Source organism: Salmo trutta, chromosome 26 (genome assembly GCF_901001165.1).
Source record: "Salmo trutta chromosome 26, fSalTru1.1, whole genome shotgun sequence".
In the NCBI taxonomy this organism is placed as follows: Eukaryota; Metazoa; Chordata; class Actinopteri; order Salmoniformes; family Salmonidae; genus Salmo; species Salmo trutta.
The window spans coordinates 28,125,793-28,135,836 of NC_042982.1; the positions used below are offsets into that span (position 1 = coordinate 28,125,793).

A 10,044-nucleotide genomic window follows, 5' to 3' on the forward strand; every position below is an offset into this window, starting at 1 on the left:
TAGGCGCCAGGCACAATAATTTGAGTGTGTCAAGAACTGCAACACTGCAGGGTTTTTCATGCTCAACAGTGTCCCGTGTATCAAGAATGGTCCACCACCCAAACGACATCCAGCCAACTTCACACAACTGTTGGAAGCAATGGAGTCAACATGGGCCAGCATCCCTGTGAAACGCTTTTTAACAACTTGTAGAGTCCATGCCCTGACCAATTGAAGCTGTTCTGAGGGCAAAAGGGGATGCATCTCAATATTAGGAAGGTGTTCCTAAGGTTTTGTACACTCAGTGTTTAGTGCACTGTTGGTGCTAGAAACATAAGCATTTCACTGCACCTGCGATAGCATCTGCAAAATAAATGTACACGACCAATAACATGTTTTGAACAGCAGCGTAGGATTGGTGAATTCTTTCAACTTCCTGGTCAGAGGTAAAAATAAAAACGTAGGAAAAGAAGAAAAAGCGCTGCCTGCCTCCCTGAACCAATTACAGTAATCATTTGTGACCCATAAGCATGATGGGAGTGGGACAGACAAAGCAGAGACAACGGAGCACTGATCCAAAGCCTAGTGACTACTGTGACAGTGACAACCCATAATCCTCCTGTTCAATGACCTGGTTCTGGGGACAGAGGAGGAAGAGAGTGAGTGCTTCACTGAGTGAGTGAGTGAGTGAGTGAGTGAGTGAGTGAGTGAGTGAGTGAGTGAGTGGCACATCGGTGTCAGTAAAAGTGTTATTGGCAATTTCAACCAACCGCCCCTCTCCCATTTGTCGTCCTCCTCTTCCTGTCTTCCTGGAAGCCTTAAATGTGTGTGCCTGCTGCATCTGTCAGAACACACGTTATAAAACTAATGACAATAATGGAGATAGCAGGCCCTTTCTGGACCATCTCTCAGTTTTTACGTCCTACTACCCCAGGGAGGGAGTTGAACAACTCACTGAGATGATTCATGGATCTAATTTCACCCAACACAACCCAGGGAAGAATGCGCTTGAGATGCCCTTTAATGAAATGGCAAATAAATGGCTTGTATATTTTTTACTGTCAAAGCAGAAAGCACCTTTATATTAAGTTGTTTTAAACAGAAGAAAGTGATAGAACAAAACTTTCCACAGTCAAAAAGTTGGATGTTAATACCATGGTTACTAAGACTCACTGAAAGATTTCATGATAAAACAGAGAGATTAAATCAATGTAGGGCTACAGCAGGTAGTGAAAACAGCCCATAGACAGACCATACTAGTCAATGGGTCCTCGCCCAACCCTTTCATCCCCTTATCCACACAGAACTCTGGGATAGAGGAGAACGTTCCCATGTGGCATCACATGACCACTGACGATTACCGTGGGGTGACATAAGAGGGGGACAACAGGGGAGAAGGGGGTTATTCAGATGGGCCTCTGGCCCGTCTGCCTGCCTTTCCCAGCATCCCCTGGGAGGGCCAAACAGAGGGTCAGGACTCAGGAGCCATATGCAAACTGGGGACACTGTGAAGGGGGAAGGGAGTGGCAGCAGCTGTCTGGAACAAGAAGACGTAAAGGAGAAGATGGGGCCAGGTTTTTTTAACATGCTTCCTCCTCCATCAGTCTTTATCTCTGATCATCAAATGGATGGACAGACCACTGGCCTTGTGGGAGACAGAGATCCAGAGGTTATGGGGGTTTCAATGGAGATAGAAATAAACATTTAAATAACTGACACAAACCACTCAACTTCATTAGTATGCAATAACAGTGCAATTACTAAAGTACTATATAGCAATGTAATAACAGTGTAATTACTAAAGTACTATATAGCAATGTAATAACAGTGCAATTACTAAAGTACTAAATAGCATGTCATAACAGTGCAATTACTAAAGTACTATATAGCAATGTAATAACAGTGCAACTACTAAAGTACTATATAGCAATGTAATAACAGTGTAATTACTAAAGTACTATATAGCAATGTAGTAACAGTGCAATTACTAATGTACTATATAGCAATGTAGTAACAGTGCAATTACTAAAGTACTACATAGCAATGTAATAAGTGTAATTACTAAAGTACTATATAGCAATGTAATAACAGTGTAATTACTAAAGTACTATATAGCAATGTAATAACAGTGTAATTACTAAAGTACTATATAGCAAGGTAATAACAGTGTAATTACTAAAGTACTATATAGCAAGGCAATAACAGTGTAATTACTAAAGTACTATATAGCAAGGTAATAACAGTGCTACTACGCAGCAGGGTATCCGTTAGTAAAATGTGGCGCCAGACAACGTGACCGGGAAGATTTTTTTTATTTACCAGCCGTTTGAGAAATTTACCAGACCCAAATGCATTGGGTACATAACCAGTTAGGGCATCCACCCACTCTACTCAGAACAACTGAAATCACTTTTAGATTCTGGTAATGCATCTTAACAGAACATGCAACTCATGTAATGAAGCAGCCAATAAAACGTCACTTTCAAACATTTGCCAAAATGCAATTCGCGGGAAAGCACCAATCTAAACAAAGCAACGGATACGGTTACATATGTGACAGAGATGAAAATCTCTGTTAGAAACATAGAAAGAGGGGGAATCTAAAGATGCAACAATTAGGATGGGTTGCTAATATGACTAGGATATGAAAACCAATCGAACAGGAGAGAAATGACTTTGGCGTTGGGTCCAATAGGGAAGTAAATAAAAATAAATGTGCTAAAATTATATAACTACTCCTGTCAATACAGAAATAAATAAAATAATTAAAAATACTTTACCAGAAAGCATGACTTAGCCACAGAGGAATCGAGGATCATTAGCTTATTTAAAAAAAAATTGCTGTGGTGTTTCAAATCACAAGCTCGTAGGCTTATGCCTATTTGGGAAGCCTGCAATTTGGGCAGCGCCCGTGGCAATAGGCCTAGCTGATTATTGAGTTGCAGATGTCAGTGAAAACCATCTAAAATGTGTGAAGATAATGTGATTGAGCATAATTAAAAAATGTTGAGACATTGGCCTCCCGAGTGGTGCAGCGCAGTGCTAGAGGCATCACTACAGACACGGGTTCGATCCCAGGCTGGCCCAGCGTCGTCCGGGTTAGGGGAGGGTTTGGCCGGCCGGGATGTTATTGTCCCATCGCGCTCTAGCGACTCGTGGCGGGCCGGGCACACACACGCTGACGTTGTTCGCCAGTTCTACAGTGTTTCCTCTGACACATTGGTGCAGCTGGCTTCCGGGTTAAGTGAGCAGTGTGTCAAGAAGCAGTGTGGCTTGGCAGGGTCGTGTTTCGGAGGACGTATGGCTCTCGACTTTCACCTCTCCCGAATCCGTACGGGAGATGCAACAATATCACGAAAACGGGGTAAAAAGTACACAAAAAATAAATAAAGTTGAGACGGGGAGTGGTGTGTGGCGAAGATGAGTCTCTTTCCAGAATGGCTCAACTGTCACCCGCCAATTCATGCGTATTCATTGTTTCCCTGTGTGAATTGTTCGCTCTTTGATTCTTTTTATTATCAATTCCCAATTATATATGTCATCCGTAGTAAATGTACCGTTAATCTTCATCATTTGGTTACATACATTTCTGTTAAAGCATGTATTAATTAGTCATTACTGTTCTCATTCTTGGAGAGAAAATGTTGTGCGCTACACTTGTGAGAAACAAGTTTTGGTTTATTTCATAAACATAATTTACGAGATTTGTACATTTTTTAATTGTCTTTTGTTTGGAGCGCTCCGTGTGAGCATGTGTCTTCTGGTTTCTCTGTCCTCATAATGTTGAGGGAGCAATTTAGCACCACTACTTCCCACAGTTATGGTAGGAAAGTGTTTTATCATCCATTGTGAATGATAATATATTAAAACTATAGTTCCTCACAGTTAGATATTTGAAAAATCTTTCCAACAATCTCCCCCTCGATAATAACTGATCCTTGGTGTGAAAGAGCAATGGAAATTATAGGCCTTCTGCAGCATTGGCCTATAGGCTATGTGTTTCATGCGCTAATTTCTCAAGCCGCCAACAGATCACGGTGTATTAATGTGTCCATAAGACAGAGGCTGGTGATCTCGCATTAGTTGACTTAACTTTTATATTATATAATTTTAATTCAGATTTTTACATGATTAACCACTTGACAATTTCGAGAAATTAAAACATTGTTGAAATAAAACTTTTCCATGAAAATGTGCATATGAAAATCATAACTGGCACGCAGAACAGTAGAAATGGTAGGATAAATATAGCCAAGGAGCGCCTTCGGGACAAGTCTCTGAATGTCCTTGAGTAGCCCAGCCAGAGCCCAGACTTGAACCCGATCGAACATCTCTGTAGAGACCTGAAAACATTTGTGCTTTGCTCCCCAGCTTCGCTCCCCAGTCAACCTGACAGAGCTTGAGAGGATCTGCAGAGAAGAATGGAAGACACTCCACAAATACAGGTGTGCCAAGCCTGTAGCGTCATACCCAAGAAGACTCAAGGCTGTAATCGCTGCCAAAGGTGCTTCAACAAAGTACTGAGTAAAGGGTCTGAATACTTACGTAAATGTAATATTTCCGTTTTTTTATTATACATTTGCAACAACAAAAAAGTTTGCTTTGTGTGTAGATTGAATAATTTTTTTTGTTCCCCATCATCAATCAATTTTAGAATAAGGCTGTAACGTAACAAAATGTGGAAAAAGTCAAGAGGTCTGAATACTTTCCAAATGCACTGTACATCGACTGATATTTCCATCCATGAACAGCATTATTTTTCAATGGATGTTTTTTCTGCCGGTCATTTTGGCCAGCAACAGTTTAATCGGCTTATCATATTATTATTTTTTTTGGGGGGGGGGGGGGGCAAAAGCCTGCAATTGACAGCTAACATTAACGCTGCTACCACAGGTAACACTTTACATAAACTAGGCCCATTACCGAACATATACTCATTTGAAATTGTTGATCCATCCACATGATTGGCTTCACAGTATTGATAATGTGCACGTTTTCAAAAGTTGGGGGAGCTTCTTAACCAGAACAATCAGTTAACTTTGGCACGCTCTGGGTCATCATGAGAGTGGGATGGAGAGAACGAGGCCAACTGAGTGCAAACCTTCAGAATACCATCTCTGTGATCTCTCAAGCCATGGGCAGCGGTCCAAAACATTTCTATTGAACAGTAAGCGCATCTGACACTCATCTGGAAACATGGTGGTGAGTTCTGTTCAGCCTCACCGGGCAATTCATGGGCTATCATCTGAAGCTGTTCTATGGAAAAGAGACAACCAAAGACAAGGAGCCCAAAGTGTGAACAAACTCCTGACCCGGAATATTTTGAAACCTAGAAATCCAAGAGCATGAAAAGAGGAATATTTATGGATTCTCAGTTCAGACTTAAGACAGAGTGGCATAAAAGCAGCCAAGATGTTTCGGACATATCAGAGCAGTCTGTGTTACATGAGAATGTCATCATTCTTGACAAAGACATGCTTGGACATCTTATGAACACCATCAACAATGTTGCACTGTTTAGCTGGCACAGCGTAGGAATGACAGCCAGAACATATTTTGAGCACATTCATGATAAAAAAGGCACTATAATTCCATAATTATCGATAAACTAGCCTTACATGCCATTTTATTGTGAAAGCTTTGTTGGCACATGTGAACTTTCATAATATACTATGTGAGATAACGTAAGTCTCTGCATCTTATTGATGGTAAATACATCTTTACAGTGTTTTGTTATTAAACGGTGAACCATCACATCACAACATTGCTCTAGCAGCTTTCTTGGTTTGTGTTGCTGACTAAAATCAGGCACGTGCTGCTAGATGGCTTTATGAACAAATTCCTGTCAACTGCAGGTAACTGCCAAAATAAAGGAAACGCCAACATAAATCAAATGGTGTAAAGTGTCTTGATTGGGTGTTGGGCCAATACAAGCCGCCGGAACAACTTCAATGCGGCTTGGCATTAATTCTACAAGTGTCTGGAACTCTATTGGAGGGCTGCAACACCCTTCCTCCACGAGAAATTACATAATTTGGTATTTTGTTGTTGGTGGTGGAAAACGCTCTCAGACACAGCTCCATAATCTAAATAAGTGTTCAATTGGGTTGAGATCGGGTGATTGACTGACTGACACACACTTTAAATCCCCTATGCTCCTTTGAGACCCCTCTTTCAAAGTCACTGAGAGCTCTCCTTCTAGCCATGGTAGCCCAAACAAATGGGCAACTGGGCATTTTTATACATGACCCTAAGCATGATGGGATGTTAAACGCTTAATTAACTCAGGAACCACACCTGTGTTGAAGCAAATACTTTCATAATACTTTGTATCACTAATTTACCCAAGTGTTTCCTTTATTTTGGCAGTTACCTTTATATGATGTTTGTTTAGGATTTGAGTTTATGATATTAAAACATTCTCTAACATTTACTGCTCATGAGGACAGCTAACGTTAGTCAGCTAAATCAGTGAATGCAAACTAACGTTAGTTATCTTAATGAAGTGGATTGTGTGAAGGCAAACTAACGTTAGTTATCTTAATGAAGTGGATTGTGTGAAGGGAATGGAAACTGTAGATGTAGGCATTGCAATAAATTAGCTGGCTGAAATACTGTAGTGCATAAAAAAAGTATGATGCAAATACGATAGCATTTAGTTAAGACAAGCAAGCACATCTCTGTTCACTAGCTAGATAACTAACGGTAACGTTGACTACTCGGGACACAACAAAATATGTTTATAACTAACCCTTGTTCTATCTGTGACAAATGTGCCATGGTGCAATCCTGGGACGCTTCTGTTCTTAGGGCCTCGCTGACTCCCAATTCCACCATGAAAACATGGAAAAATCCATCAAGGTTCACCTTACCAAGGGTCCTTCAGATATTCATAATCTTCGTAAATTGTGAACACTTAAAACGTTCCTTCGTTGTCTGTTTTAAATCACTTAGCAAGTAAAACAAATTGGCATCTAGCTGGCGTTAGCTAATGTGGTTATTCCTGATAGCATAACTTGCTAGCTAGCTGGAAAACAACAAATGTAGCTAATGTTACTTACTAATTCAAAAGCAGACAAATGGTTTCCGAAGGGGAACTACGACGGTGATTTCTCCTGTGAATGTTTTTTTATTGACAAAAACAGATTGTGGTTGACTCCCTTCAGTGCCAGTGTTTTTGATAGTCCGAAATATTGCAACAGAGAACTGTCCACAAAACTGTCCTTATGTTGGCTGATAATAGTAGTAAACCAGAGCACTGGAGAGAAAAAATGTCTGTCAGTCGGAGGCACAGAGCCTGCATCGTGTTGTCCCAGAAACAAAGAACAATACAGCTTCCTAGCGGAGAAATGGGAGAAATACAGCAGTGAGCGCATGAGAAAGGGTAGCCTTTTACTGTTATAGAGGCGCACGATCAGAATTTACACTCCTGCGCTTCAGTGGAAAGCATGTATGTTTGATGAATGTCTGAAGACATAATGACAGAAATGTACTGCACTTTATAGTGAGACAAAAAAACACATAGCCTACCCTTTCCTTCAGATATCCTATATTGTATTTTTTTAGGTCAGCAATATGTGACTGACCTAATTCCTCCCGTTGGTGATACCTATAATGTAGCTAGGAAATTGAGCTACTATTTAGCTACAGTGGTTGCCTTGGTAACCAAACATACTTGCTAGTTCAGCTAACCAAACCATCAGTCCTAACTTGCTATTACGAAAAACGAATTCAACAATGCCAATAATGTGGGGGAACTTTTGCTTTCAAAAGTAACTCAAATATAGAACATGGCCCGAGGAGGTGTGATATATGGCCAATATACCACGTTGCGTCGTGCTTAAGAACAGCCCTTAACAGTGGTATATTGGCCATATACCATACCCCTTTGGGCATGCTTAAATCACTATCAATATCCAAGTTCAACCAATATGTAACCATAATACACAATACAGAATGATGAAAATATCTGGGGAAACTGTCAAGTGCAAATGTGTACTGAATGATAAGTAAGTGACAAATGCGATGTGTTTCTTAGGACTTGAAATGTAATGAATGGATCCATTATACTGCCACATGCCAGGGCCACAACACAGGCTGCAGAAGGACAGACACACTGCAGCTGCCAGGCTGCCACATGCCCAGGAGCAGAAGCCCAGTGATGGCACAGATGATGTATGTGTGGTGATGGCGGAGTGGAATGAGAGTGCAAATGTACACTCACCGGCCAGTTTATTAGGTACAACAATCTAGTACCGGGTCGAACCCCTCTTTGCCTCCAGAACAGCCTGAATTCTTCAGGGCATGGATTCTACAAGTCGAAAACATTGCTGACACGACGGCATCACGCAGTTGATGCAGACTGGACGGCTGTACACCACCGCCACCAGCCTATACTATTGATACCAGGCAGGATGCGGCAATGGATCGCGTGCCCACTGGAGCCGCTTCTTTTTGTTTTTAGCTGATACAAATTAAACCCAGTGTGGTCGTCTGCTTCAATAGCCCATCCGTGACAAGGATCAATGAGTTGTGCGTTCTGCACACCACTGTTGTACTGTGCAGTTATTTATCTGTTTTGGCCCGCCTGATAGCTTGCACAATTCTTGGCATTCTCCTTCCAACTCTCATCAACAAGCTATTTTCGTCCACAGGACTGCCGCTGACTGGATGTTTTTTTGTTTGTCGCACCATTTACGGTAAACCCTATAGACACTGTCGTGAATGCGTGAAAAGCCCAGGAGGTGCAGACGTTTCTGAAATACTGGATCTGGCCTGCCTGGCACCGACGATCATACCACGCCCAAAGTCGCTTAGGTCACTCGTTTTGCCTATTTCAACGTTCAGTCGAACAGTATTTTTATTTTATTTACCTAGACAAGTCAGTTAAGAACAAATTCTTATTTACATTGACGGCCAATCAAAAGGCCTCCTGCGGGAATAGGGGCTGGGATTAAAGATATAGGACAAAACACACATCACGACAAGAGAGACACCACAATTATATGTTTTCATGTCTTTATTAAACACACCATGTAAACATTCACAGTGCAGGGTGGAACAAGTATGTGAACCCTTGGATTTAATAACTGGTTGACCCTCCTTTGGCAGCAATAACCTCAACCAAACGTTTTCTGTAGTTGCGGATCAGACCTGCACAATGGTCTGGAAGAATTTTCGACCATTCCTCTTTACAAAACTGTTTCAGTTCAGCAATATTCTTGGGATGCCTGGCGTGAACTGCTCTCGAGGTCATGCCACAGCATCTCAATCAAGTCGAGGTCAGGACTCTGACTGGGCCAATTCAGAAAGCGTATTTTCTTCTGTTGAATCCATTCTGTTGTTGATTTACTTCTTTGTTTTGGGTCGTTGTCCTTTTGCATCACCTAACTTTTGTTGAGCTTCAATTGGCGGACAGATAGTCTTACATTCTCCTGCAAAATGTTTTGATAAACTTGCAAATTCATTTTTCCATTGATGATAGCAAGCTGTCCAGGCCCTGAGGTAGCAAAGCAGCCCCAAACCATGATGCTCCCTCCACCATACTACAGTTGGGATGAGGTTTTGATGTTGGTGTGCTGTGCCGTTTTTTCTCCACACGTAGTGTTGTGTGTTCCTTCCAAACAACTCAACTGTAGTTTCATCTGTCCACAGAATATTTTGCCAGTAGCGCTGTGGAACATCCAGGTGCACTTTTGCAATCTTCAGACGTGCATCAATGTTTTTTTGGACAGCAGTGGCTTCTTCCGTGGTGTCCTCCCATGAACAACATTTCTTGTTTAGTGTTTTACGTATCGTAGACTCGTCAACAGAGATGTTAGCATGTTCCAGACATTTCTGTAAGTCTTCAGCTGAAACTCTAGGATTGTTCTTAACCTCATTGAGCATTCTGAGCTGTGCTCTTGCAGTCATCTTTGCAGGATGGCCACTCCTAGGGAGAGTAGCAACAGTGCTGAACTTTCTCCATTTATAGGCAATTTGTCTTACCATGGACTGATGAACGTCAAGGCTTTTAGAGATACTTTTGTAACCCTTTCCAGCTTTATGCAAGTCAACAATTCTTAA

General features: G+C 41.5%; 1 protein-coding gene across 3 annotated transcripts in view; it reads right to left on the reverse strand.

Annotated features, from left to right (window-relative positions):
• LOC115163580 (CUE domain-containing protein 1-like) overlaps positions 1–8,225 on the reverse strand; it is a 47,894-nt gene extending 39,669 nt beyond the window's left edge. The window contains exons 1-2 of one of the 3 annotated variants that reach the window (XM_029715575.1): positions 7,510–7,590; positions 7,041–7,317 (exon numbers count right to left, since the gene is read on the reverse strand). The gene's annotated coding sequence lies outside the window, so the exon portion shown is untranslated. Of the gene's footprint in view, positions 1–6,730; positions 7,318–7,509; positions 7,591–8,203 lie in introns of those variants that run through there. The other 2 variants (XM_029715576.1, XM_029715579.1) reach the window with 2 other exon arrangements.
• Between the last annotated feature and the right edge of the window lie 1,819 nt (positions 8,226–10,044).